This window comes from Dendrobates tinctorius, unplaced genomic scaffold (assembly GCF_039654945.1).
Source record: "Dendrobates tinctorius isolate UK_male_01 unplaced genomic scaffold, ASM3965494v1 ptg000063l, whole genome shotgun sequence".
In the NCBI taxonomy this organism is placed as follows: domain Eukaryota; kingdom Metazoa; phylum Chordata; class Amphibia; order Anura; family Dendrobatidae; genus Dendrobates; species Dendrobates tinctorius.
In genome coordinates, this window is record NW_027361731.1 from 32,618,279 (window position 1) to 32,631,897 (window position 13,619).

At 47.0% G+C, this 13,619-nt stretch overlaps 1 protein-coding gene across 1 annotated transcript in view; it reads right to left on the reverse strand.

The window, feature by feature from the left end:
• The window catches only part of LOC141094128 (uncharacterized), a 254,798-nt gene that overhangs the window by 78,035 nt on the left and 163,144 nt on the right, over positions 1–13,619 (reverse strand). The gene's annotated exons all lie outside the window — the stretch shown is intronic.

Sequence of the window (13,619 nt, forward strand, 5' to 3'; positions counted from 1 at the left end):
AAAGTCTGAACTTCAACTGCATCTGAATTGTTTGGTTTAAAATTCAATGTGGTAATGTCTAGAAAAAAATTAGAAAAATGTTGTCTGTGTCCAAATATATATGGACCTAACTGTATATATTTTTTTCTCAGTGAACTCATTCCTCATGTTTGGCCTCATTAAAATATAAACACTCATACTCCGCTGGTGCGCCGGCTCCACTTCAGCGGTGTTGAGACTCACTGTCCCGGGGCTTATGTGAGGTTCTCACATCACACGAGCCCTGCGCCCAATCAGCGGCAGCTTCACTGTTCCTTCCTTTGGACGTATTGAACACCAACATGAAGCCAGGGCTGCGGCTGCTCTTTGACGGCCTCATGATGCTTGATTTGTCCGAAGGTGGGGACAGTGACGTCAGCGCTGATTGGGCACAGGGCTCACATGACGTAAAAACCTCAAGAGACCCAAGAAAGCAGGTACCGACAACCTTTTTAAACATCAAAAATCCCACACAGAAAAGTCATCATTATACTTAGAGTGTGAGAAATGAATGACAGGAAAATCGTATTTTGTTGACCATCAAAAATAACTCAGACGGGGAGAACCTATATATATTATTCACAAATTGTACAAATACATGATGCACGCGGCGTGCGTTCAAGGGTGGAATATTATATGGGAGTTTTATAGAATAAATTCAAGGTGAGAATATTATATGGTAGTTTTAGAGAATAAATTCAATGTGAGAATATTATATGGGAGTTTTATAGGATAAACCAAATACTAACAGAACATAAACGACTCAAAACAAACATTTATCAGTAAAAATAACTCCTCTTCATTAGGTAAAGTGTAAAAGAATTGCGCCATTTTCCGATACCCATCACATCGCCATTTTTCATGATCTTGGGTTGGGTGAAGGATTATTTTTTGTGTGCCGAGCTGACGTTTTTAATGATACCATTTTGGTGCAGATATGATCTTCTGATCGCCTATTATTGTATTTTAATGCAATAGTGTGGCGACCCAAAAAACTTAATTCTGGCATTTTTTTACGTTTTTTCTCATTACGCCGTTTAGTGATCGGGTTAATTATTTTTTTATACTGATCGGTTGATTCTGAATGCAGCAATACCAAATATGTATTTTTTTATTGTTTTATTTTAAATGGGGCAAAAGGGGGAATTTGAACTTTTATATTTTTTTTTTACTTTTTTAATATTTTTAAAAACTTTTTTTTACTTTTGGCATTGTGAAGACATACAGCATTGTTCCTTAATTAACCAGACTATTTTTTTAGCAAACGAAGAATAATAGAATGTTATCTGTATGTTGGCTTTAAATTTAAGTGTTAATTTCTAGTTGGTCAAGAAAACAGACTTTTGTTTGTGTAAGCCGGTAATATTGACTTTTATTGTGCGCTTATCCTTGATCACTAGTGATGTTTGCTGATATGCTAGTTACACATTGTGTTATGGAGCCAGTTTGTTGACTTCTAAAGCAGAGAGGGAAAAACTATGCAAATAGTTTAAATAATCAAGTAATGCTATAATAATCTCATCTCCATTCTTACCCTTTATGTAAATACTGAATGAGGGACTGTTGTAATAATGCATATTGATCTGTATGTATTGCAACAACTACTACTGTACTGTCTGATATATTGTGCATATTGTGAGATTGTTAACAAAGTTGAGTGAAAAAAAAAACCAGACAGGATGCCCCCTCCTTCTCTTCCCTTCTTGTTGTTGTAATGCTCCCATGCTGCAAGCCACAGCAGATACCAGACTGATCACATTTCATGCTGTAAGCTGTTCAACCTGGATATGAATAAATCTACTTTCTGTGTTGCTGAGTCAGGATGTTACGATGATTAATCCGTTGCTAACAGGTTATGGGCTCAGAGTCCTAGATCCCCAGATCACAGAGAAAAGAAAAGAAAGGAAGACAGCAAAGATGGCCACCAGCAGCAGCAACTCCATGAAGTTTACAGTACCAAGTCTCACTAACCAGAATTATCAATCCTGGAAATTCAAAGTCAAAATGCTGCTGATAAGAGAAGGTACGTGGAAATACACACAGGACCCTAAACTTGACCCAGTATCACAGGAGTGGATAGAGATGGATCAGAAAGCACAAAGTACCATATCACTCAGTATAGATGATGATCAGATTGTGCATGTGTGTAAAAGTGAAACTGCAAGAGAAATGTGGGAGCAACTGCAAAATGTGCATGAGAGGATAAATTTAAGCAATAAACTTTATCTCATGAGAAAATTGTACCAGTCTAAACTACAGAATGGCCAGGATATGCAGGACTACATAACAAGCATTCTAGAGATTGTAGAACGCCTGAGAGGCATTGGGGAAGATTTGAAGGACTTTCATGTAGCCGCATTACTGCTTAGTGGTCTTCCAGAAAACTATGACACGCTTGTAACTGCACTAGATGCGCGCCCAGATGATGAGCTTACATTGGAGTATGTCAGAGGGAAGCTCATAGATGAATATAAGCGGAAAGCGGAAGGTGTAAAGAGCAGGACATGCGATGCAGAATCTGCTTTACAGACACAAAATCTAAATGAAAACAGAAAGCACCTAAAACAAACACCTGAATGTTTTGTTTGCAAGAAATCAGGACATTTGAAAGCCGACTGCAGAGTCTGCAAAGCTAGAATGAATCAGCTGAAAAAGGAAAGCAGTCTTCAAAGCGTTAAAAGTGCTGTGTCTGCAGAAAATGATTCTGTGAATACTGAAACTGCATTTACTGTCAGTGTAAATACATCAAAGCATGCATGGTGTATAGACTCTGGAGCAACTAGTCACATGACTAATAACAGGGACTTCTTTTCTAAGCTTAACCAAAGTAAGTCAGAGAAAGTGATTATGGCTAATGGTCAGTACATGACTTCACAAGGTATAGGAGATGGTTATATTGATTGTCAAATCTCACCAACACAAAGCAAGAAGATCCCAGTAAAAGATGTGCTCTATGTGCCTAGTCTTGAGAGTAATTTACTATCTGTGAAGAAACTCACAAAACAAGGAAATGAAGTTACATTTAAGCATGATAGCTGCATCATCTCAAAAGAGGGCCACACACTAGCAGAAGGAAAAATCACAAATGAACTTTACCAGCTTAAATGCAAAGAGTGTGTGTACACTGCTCAGGACGAAAGGCACAATAACTGTATTCATGTATGGCATAGGCGCCTAGCACACAGAGACCCAGAAGCAATAAGGAAGTTAGTTCAAAAGCAACTAGCTGAGGACATTACAATTGATCTATGTAACCAGATAATGAAATGTACTAGCTGCATCAAAGGGAAAATGTCTAGAAAAGCTTTTCCTAAGAGAAGTACTACAAGAACAGAACAGACACTAGATTTAATACATACAGATGTCTGTGGTCCAATGAGCACTCAGACTCCTGGGAAGAAGAGATATTTTCTCACATTTATTGATGATCATTCAAGATATACAGTTGTCCATCTGCTTCACAGCAAGAAAGAAGTTCCAGAGAAACTTGAAGTATATCTAGCTGAGGTATATAATAAATTTGGGAGAATGCCAAAGATTCTACGTGCAGATAATGGGACTGAATACGCAAGTAATGAGACACAGAGCATTTTAAAGAAAAATGGAATCCTATTTCAGACCACTGTACCGTACAATCCTGAGCAAAATGGTGTCGCGGAAAGAAGGAACCAAACACTCTGTGAAAGTGGAAGAAGTATGTTGTTTGATGCAAATCTGCCCACAGCATATTGGGCTGAAGCAATCATGACAGCTTGCTATCTTCAGAATAGACTACCAGGTAAAGCTACAGAGAAAACTCCCGTTTGAGCAATGGAACAGCAGAAAGCCAAAACTACATCATATAAGAATATTCGTAAGTAAAGCACTTGTACATGTTCCCAAAGAAAGGCGAACTAAGTGGGAATCTCACGCTAAGGAAGGGATCCTGGTAGACTACAGTGAAACCCAGAAAGGTTATAGGATTCTACACCCAGAAACAAACAAGGTCACAATAAGTAGAGATGTAGTGATTGATGAGAACTTTGTGTCCCCCAAGTTTTGTGACATCACGCCAGTAGTCCAGATGAAGTCACAATTACAAGACAATAACAAGGAGGATGTAGAGGTCTGGCTGGATTCTTCAACCACTGAAGGAACAACAGAAAAATCAGGTGAATCTGAAATCAGGAGATCTTCAAGATCAAACAGAGGCGTACCAGCTAAACGTCTATCCTACATAGTCAATACACTACCTGAATCAGAGCCGCAGTCATGGGATGAAATGCAAGAACTACCTGTCCATGAAAGAACAAAGTGGATCAATGCTGCTAATGAGGAAATCAAATCGCTTCATCAACTTCAAACTTGGAAACTCACCAAGCTGCCACAGGGCAAAAAGGCAATCAAGTGCATATGACTCTGAAGGTAAAGTCCACAGTTTTAAAGCAAGGTTGGTGGCAAAAGGATATTCTGAAAAGTATGGCGAAGATTAGGATGCTACGTATGCTCCAGTCGCTAAACAGACCACGTTCAGAGCTTTCTTAGCTGCTGTACAAAAGATGAATGTCAGACATTTGGATATAAAAATTGCCTTTTTAAATGGTGACATTGAGGAGGACTGATACATGACTTGTGAAGGTTATGTAAAAGGGGGTGAAGAGAATCTTGTTTGCAAACTACAAAAATCCCTTTATGGTCTTAAGCAATCAGCAAGAGCATGGAATACCAAGATGAATAAGGTCTTGTTGGAAGAAGGTTTTAAAAGAGGTCAAGCGGATCCATGATTATACACAAAATATACAGATGGAAAGTGGATGTATATGTGGACGATGTGATTTTAGTTCATCAGGAAGATGCAGAAATTGGAAAAATGGCTGAAATTCTAAACCACACTGGGACTAAGAGGATAAATAGTTGTTGAGTGGGGGTGTTGGAATAATGCATATTGATCTGTATGTATTGCAACAACTACTACTGTACTGTTTGATATATTGTGCATATTGTGAGATTGTTAACAAAGTTCAGTGAAAAAAAAAGGACAGGATGCCCCCTCCTTCTCGTCCCTTCTTGTTGTAATGCTCCCATGCTGCAAGCCACAGCAGATACCAGACTGATCACATTTCATGCTGTAAGCGGTTCAACCTGGATATGAATAAATCTACATTCTGTATTGCTGACTCTGGATGTTACGCTGATTAATCCGCTGCTAACAGAACAAGGACCAGGGTTAGAGGAGAACGCTTTTCAAGTTCTAAGCGCAAGGCCGGGGTCCTGTCCCCAAGGTTGTACGGATACTAATGGTCCTGCAGCAGACACCGGAGGAATAGTAGTGACAACTTTATTCCCACTCAAGACTTTGGGGCACAACAGCAACATATTAGTGAGCCGGGACTTAGTAGCAAGGAGTCCCCGAAGCAGGCTACAGCTGTCTGCCGTACAAGTAGAGTTCATAGGAACATATGACAGGAGGAACTCCAGTGTAATTCAGTACTGAGAGTACTTCACTCAAAGGCGCTATAAGAGGAGACGTTCAAGAAAGGCACATATGTTGGCGGAGTGTTGGAAAGGAGTACTTCATCTTGCCTGGAAGTTGGCTGAGCTCCTGGCCCGGAGGACACGGCATGGATGTGGGCACCTGTACCTGCAACAGAATGTGAGTAAAGCTTTGGAACTACATGCCCTGGTGTCCTCCACTTATTCCTGCGCCAACCTGCCCAGCACTGCTATATCTCTTGCGCCTGACACTACACCATCTAAGTGTCACTTCACCTACACTGCCCTGGGACTACAGTCCTGCCTGTGGAGGGCTATAACATCATTGCTGCACCACACCATTTGTCCCAGAGTGTGATGTACAATGTCTGCAAGATTTGTTTTCTGTTGGAATGTGCTAAAAAAATCCTCCATTTTGTCAGAAGCTGCCTGCCAGTGTCTCAGTTACATTGCACACTGCAGCAGCTTCCCTTCCCCCCAAGTGTTATAAACCAACTTCCTCTTACACCATTTGGCTTCTCTCAGCCTCAACTGAAAGGAAAAAGTGCGGGAAAAAGGTCTTTGTCTGAAATAAAGGTTAGAGGTAAACATTTAAGAGCCTGCCCTGCGAAAGCCCTATAACATAGAGATATAATAACCATATCTCTGTGATCCGAGCGGTCCCAGCTCCGCTACAGTGTCACTTCCGCAGTTCTACCATGTCCAGAACCTAAGATATGATTTGCTCCCAAATAGAAGGTCGTAACTATGCCGTGCGTGGTATTGTTTTATTCTATGTGGTAAATCACAAACAATGGCGCCATATATATGTCTGTGCAGGTTTCCCTCGCGAAGATATGATGATTATAAGTTTTAGCAAGATTCCTACATTGGAAAGAGAGAGGTGGGATTAACCCAGAATGCATCTCTCCGTGATGTCACAAAGCAGAGCCTATAAGGCATTCCCATGGCAAAACCAGCTCAGAAGAGCTCCAGTCCTTGTGCTGACAAGAACTCCAGATGAGTGGAGATGTGTGGCTCCACCCCTCTCAGCCGCATGGGTATGCCTAAAGAGTCATGATCAACCGTGAGTGTACCTCTGTTTTTAATCCCTTTATTTTATATTTGTACTGTACATATTTTATGTCTCAATTTTATAGCAACTTTCATCTGTAATCACTGTCCTCTTTCGGAAAATAAATGATTTAATATTTAGACTGTCTCCATGCTCTAAGAATCGAACTATACGCCTTTGATAGATAATCGCTACTAATTCAAGGGGTTTGCAACGGACCCTCTTAATTTAACACTGTGAATTAAGTAACCATGACTGGTGGCAGCACGTTGTGTACGGCTATTGCGGCTTGCTGGCAGTACAGAAGGGTCTTATATTGCTGAATGAGGGGCTGCGGCCACAGCATTGATAATTCCCTTACTGCAGAAGCCTAATTGCCGGTTCACAACAGGCAGCCCGTCCGGCGACTAATTATCCTAGGTGCAGTTCTCTGACTGACCTGAGGGTAAGGGGGGAGCCGGAGAGCTGCGAGTTCCAAAGTGGAACTGAGAAAGTGGGATATACATAAATCCCTGCAGTACTTGGAAGATTGATAGCAGTGGTGGGGCACCCAAAATACACCCCCTGCGATAAATTGTAGAGCGAGATTAGCTTGCTGGATATTTTTGGTCACATGGTGCCAGTGGTGGGATAACTAAGATAAGCCCCCACTGTGCCTGTGATAGCCGTGTGCCAGCAGTGTGTCTCGTCCCTCCGTCCACTGATACACCCGTGTCAGTGGTGGGACTGTGACATAGTGGTGACACAGGGTCCACTGTCCGCCGCGTTTTGGTGGCAGCGGGACCCCCGTTAGTAGTCCTCCGTAAGTGGCGAACGGCGGTGGGCTGTTCGTCACATATTGGTGGCAGAGCGGTGGGATAATCCTAGAGCATTAGTGATTTGGTTTGAGCAATCATTCCTCTCACTAAAATCCTGCATCATAGGTTTTGGAGAACAGACTCAGTGGTTATTAGTCCTGAGACATTAGTGTGTACTTGCAAGTATTCCCTCCCTTTTTCTCCGTTTTTCTTTTCTGTCTTTTATTTGGCAACCATGGCTACGATGGGAGCAGAGTGGTATAAGCAGCATAACAAGGCATCTCTTATTGCCCTCTGCGGGGTGTGGCGGATCGACACCACAAACAAAAACAAAGCCCAACTGATCGCGGCTCTGGTGCAACGGGAAAACGACCAGAGCCCAGCGAACGCAGAATCGGGCTCAAGTAACAATGGGGCTGCAGCGGAGGCTCCACTCATGAGCGCTGGCCCCACATTCAACCAGAACGTGGTGGACCCCTATCTGCAAATGGCCTTGGACGAACTCCCCGCCGAAGACAGTGATGGACGGGTGAGGCTGATCCAGCAATATCGGCAGGAGGCCCGAGCCGAACGTGAGCGTCAAGCAGATGCTCAGAGGGCCCATGAGCTGGAGATGCTCCAGCGGGGGTGGAAGGCCCCCAAAGCCCGAAGCGGTGAGCCCAGCAGCGTCCAGACTCCTAAACCCCGGCCAGAGCATTTTCCCGTGATGGAAAAGGACGGGGACTTGGACACGTTTCTGCGAGCCTTTGAGAAAGCCTGCAGACAGTACCAACTGCCCGAAGACCAATGGGCCAGGTACTTGACCCCAGGGCTAAAAGGCAAAGCTCTGGAGGCGTTTGCTTCTCTTCCGCAAGCGCATGATGATGACTATCGCGCCATAAAGGAGGCGCTGATCGCTAAATATCGGCTGACACCTGAGGTATACCGAAAGAAGTTCCGGCACCTCCAACGTGGCCCACATGATAGCTACAGTGATGTGGTGCAAGGACTCAGGACCCACTTTGACCAGTGGATCCATGGACTGTCCGTTGAATCCTTTGAGCAGCTACGGGATCTGATGATCAAAGACCAGTTCCTGCATCTCTGCCCAGCTGAGGTCCGACAGTTCATCCTGGACCGCGAACCAACGAACGCGGACAAAGCGGCGCAGATCGCCGACAACTACGAGGCCAACCGGAAGCCCGAGATGCGGAGGCCAGTCGCTACCAGCTGGAAAGGGGGTAAGCCTGCAACCAACCCCAGTGCCCCAGCTAGCCGTCCCTCCAGAGGCCTAGTCCCTGTTGCCAACAGCAGGCCGGCGACTGACAGGCGCCTGTGTCACCACTGCCAGCGGCCTGGTCACTTCTCGTACACCTGTCCGGAAAAGCCGAAGAGTCCCCCAGCCAAGGCCCCCGGGCCCAACGCCTCTGTTCTTTTGGTGGGAGGTGTGGTTGGGAGGGCTGACGACAACGTTCAACCTGTTCAGGTGGGGGCCCGTCTTGCTACAGGCCTCAAGGACACCGGGGCTGAACGAACCCTCATCCGTCCTGGACTGGCGGCCCCTGAAGTTTGTCGAGGGGAAAACCCTGACTGTCACCGGGATTGGAGGCACCCGTTGTCCCTTGCCAGTGGCCCGGGTTTATCTTGATTGGGGTGCTGGGAGCGGGTTGAGGGAGGTGGGAGTGTCTGAAAATTTGCCCACTGATGTTTTATTGGGGACTGACTTGGGGCGGATGGTTGCATACTACGTCCCTGACACCCTTCCCCAAACTGATAATAAGGGTAACGTTAACCCTGATGATGATGATGATGATGGGAAACTGAATGTGTTACCTGCTAATGCCTTGATGAGTAATGATGCAATTAACAACCATTCTTTCCCCAGGTATGATGCTGATGCTGATGTGAATGTACCAAAGCAAACTGATAACCATTCTTTTCCTAGGAAGGATAATGATGATGTTGATGTATCTGTGCCGACTGAACCCGTTAACCCTTTCTTTGAAACGGTAGATGTGTCCACAGGTACCGAGGTGCTCAGCCCCGTCACTCTGCAGAGTGAGATGGCTGAGGAACCCCTGGCAGGAGCAGGCAACGGTGCTCAAGGAAATGGGGAGGTGCATGGGCACCATGAGGAAGGTAATGCCATGCAGCTGACCAGTGCCACCGAGGAAGGTAACTGGCCCATAAGTAGCACTGCTCCTGAAGTGTTGGGGGTGGATGGGGTGGTAGAGCCCAGGGCAGCACCGGCTGGTGGGTCTGTAGAAATCCCCAGGGAGGCAGCATACATAGCAGCTGTCACACGCAGTCAGAGTGCCCAGATCGCAGGTAACGCACTGTCTTCTGGACCCTCTGCTGCTACAGGAGAGACTGAACCAGAGGTGAACCCAGAGCCGGTTCCAGAGGGTCCCAGTAAAGAGGAGACCCTGACGTCACTTCTGGCAGCCTCCAGCATGGAGTTCCAGGCTGCTCTGCACTCAGATGCCAGCCTGGAGAAATTGAGAGGTCTCGCCAAGACGCCCACCTCCGAGTCTGATAAGGAGGTGTTCTGGGAACGAGGAAGGTTGTACCGGGAGACAGTACCCGGAGATCCTAAAAAGGAGTGGTTGAGGGAAAGACAGCTCTTCGTCCCCTATCAGTTCAGAACTGAGTTGTTGCGGATTGCCCATGAGATTCCACTCGCTGGACACTTGGGGATCAGCAAAACAAAGGCACGGCTGTCTCAACACTTCTATTGGCCCAAGATGGGGACAGATGTAACACACTACTGCCGCTCCTGTGCCACCTGTCAAAAAGTGGGTAAGGCGGGGCCTGCTCTTAAGGCTCCCCTTATTCCTTTGCCGGTGATAGAGGAGCCTTTCCAGAGAATCGCGGTGCACATTGTAGGACCGCTGTCCGTCCCCAGCAGCTCCGGAAAGCGATACATTCTCACCGTGGTAGACTACGCTACCCGGTACCCAGAGGCAGTAGCTCTGTCTTCAACCAGGGCAGATAAGGTGGCTAACGCACTGGTGACCATCTTTTCAAGAGTAGGATTTCCCAGGGAGATGCTTACCGATCAAGGGCCCCAATTCATGTCTCGCCTATTGGAGGCTCTCTGTGAGAAAATGCAGGTGACGCACCTGGTATCGAGTCCGTATCACCCACAGACTCATGGTTTGTGTGAACGATTCAACGGTACCCTCAAACAGATGCTCAGCATGCTGGTTGAGACCCACGGGCGCGACTGGGAGCGGTACCTCCCACACTTGTTGTTCACTTACAGAGAAGTTCCGCAGGCCTCGACCGGGTTCTCCCCCTTCGAGCTCCTGTATGGCAGGCGAGTCCGGGGACCCCTTGGGTTGATAAGAGAATCCTGGGAAGATGAACCAAACCCCACAGAAGTGTCCATCGTGGATTATGTCATGCGCTTCCGTGACAAGATGCAGACCTTGACGCAGTTGGTACATGACAACATGACGCAGGCTCAGGCTGACCAGTACCACTGGTACGACCAGAACGCCCGGCAGCGGACCTACTAGGTGGGTCAAAAGGTGTGGGTGCTGGTCCCCGTGCCAATGGATAAGCTTCAGGCAGCCTGGGAAGGCCCGTACGTCATCCACCAACAGCTCAACCCGGTCACCTACGTGGTCACGCTTGACCATGCTCGGGGTAGGCGCAAGGCCTTTCACGTCAATATGCTGAAGGCGCACCACGAACGTGAAGCTTGCGTCCTACCGGTCTGCAACCTGCCCGAGGATGGGGAGGAAGATCCCCTCCTGGACATGCTGGCCCAAGCCAAGGCTGATGGGTCCATTGAGGACATGGAGATGAGTGGTTTGCTAACCGTATCCCAGCGGTTGCAGTTGATGGCCACCCTGGAACCCTTCTGGGCCGTGTTCACCAACCAACCGGGGAGGACGGAGTTAGCGGTTCATGAGGTGGACACCGGGAATCACGCCCCATTACGGCGAACACCTTATCGGATCTCTGAAATGGTGCAACAAGTCATGCGCCAAGAGATCGATGAGATGTTAAGGCTGGGGGTGATTCGATGGTCAAAAAGCACGTGTGCTTCACCTGTAGTCCTCGTGCCTAAAAAGGATCGGACCACCCGGTTCTGCATGGACTACAGGGGGCTCAACGCCATCACAACCTCTGATGCTCACCCGATGCCGCGCATCGAGGATCTGCTCGAGCGGTTGGCAAACGCCAACTACATATCCATCATGGATTTGAGTCGGGGATACTGGCAGATTCCCCTGAGCCCTGAGGCGCAGGAGAAATCCGCCTTTATCACCCCCTTTGGACTGTACGAGTCCACGGTCATGCCCTTCGGCATGAAGAATGCCCCTGCCACTTTCCAGCGGATGGTCAACCACCTGCTTCGGGGACTGGAGGAGTACGCGGTGGCGTACTTAGACGATATTGCCGTCGGTTCCACCTGGGAGGAACACCTTCAGCACCTCCAGGAGGTGCTCAAGCGTCTTCACCAGGCAGGCCTGACTATCAAGCCGGGAAAGTGCCAGATGGGCATGCACAAGGTCCACTACCTGGGGCACCGGGTAGGCGGGGGTTCCATGAGTCCGGAGCCAGGAAAAGTGGACGCCATCGTGTCCTGGCCCACCCCCAGGACCAAGAAACAGGTGAAGTCCTCCTTGGGCACTGCAGGGTACTATAGGCGATTCGTACAGGACTATAACGCCATTGCAAAACCCTTGACGGACCTCACCAAGCAGAGGCTACCCCAAACAGTCAACTGGACAGATGACTGTGAGGCGGCTTTCCAAGCTTTGAAAGCAGCCCTGTGCAACTCTCCAGTGTTGAGAGCAGTCGACAGCAGTCGCCCGTTTATGGTACAGACCGATGCCAGCGAGTTTGGCCTCGGTGCTGTGCTTAGCCAGGTCGACTCAGGGGACCAAGAGCACCTCGTGTTGTACCTGAGCCAGAAACTTTTGCCGAGGGAAGTGGCATACTCGACCATCGAGAAGGAGTGTCTGGCCATGGTGTGGGCACTGCAACGTTTGCAGCCCTACCTGTACGGGCGCGCCTTCACGGTGGTAACCGACCACAACCATCTGAGCTGGTTGCATACAGTGTCCGGAACCAATGGAAGGTTGCTCCGCTGGAGCCTTGCCCTTCAACAGTACGACTTCACTGTAAAACACAGGAAGGGCAGTGAAAACAGCAATGCCGATGGGTTGTCCCGCCGGGGCGAACCCGCTGAGGGGCGCATGGCCGATTACCGAGAGGTAATGCCTCCTTAGCGCCCTCTTAAGGGGGGTGGTGTGATGTACAATATCTGCAAGATTTGTTTTCTGTTGGAATGTGCTAAAAAAAATCCTCCATTTTGTCAGAAGCTGCCTGCCAGTGTCTCAGTTACATTGCACAGTGCAGCAGCTTCCCTTCCCCCCAAGTGTTATAAACCAACTTCCTCTTACACCATTTGGCTTCTCTCAGCCTCAACTGAAAGGAAAAAGTGCGGGAAAAAGGTCTTTGTCTGAAATAAAGGTTAGAAGTAAACCTTTAAGAGCCTGCCCTGCGAAAGCCCTATAACATAGAGATATAATAACCATATTTCTGTGATCCGAGCGGTCCCAGCTCCGCTACAGTGTCACTTCCACAGTTCTACCATGTCCAGAACCTAAGATATGATTTGCTCCCAAATAGAAGTCGTAACTATGCCGTGCGTGGTATTGTTTTATTCTATGTGGTAAATCACAAACAATGGCGCCATATATATGTCTGTGCGGGTTTCCCTCGCGAAGATATGATGATTATAAGTTTTAGCAAGATTCCTACATTGGAAAGAGAGAGGTGGGATTAACCCAGAATGCATCTCTCCGTGATGTCACAAAGCAGAGCCTATAAGGCATATCCTTGGCAAAACCAGCTCAGAAGAGCTCCAGTCCTTGTGCTGACAAGAACTCCAGCCGCATGGGTTTGCCTAAAGAGTCATGATCAACCGTGAGTGTACCTCTGTTTTTAATCCCTTTATTTTATATTTGTACTGTACATATTTTATGTCTCAATTTTATAGCAACTTTCATCTGTAATCACTGTCCTCTTTCGGAAAATAAATGATTTAATATTTAGCCTGTCTCCATGCTCTAAGAATCGAACTATACGCCTTTGATAGATAATCGCTACTAATTCAAGGGGTTTGCCACGGAACCTCTTAATTTAACACTGTGAATTAAGTAACCATGACTGGTGGCAGCACGTTGTGTACGGCTATTGCGGCTTGCTGGCAGTACAGAAGGGTCTTATATTGCTGAATGAGGGGCTGCGGCCACAGCATTGATAATTCCCTTACTGCA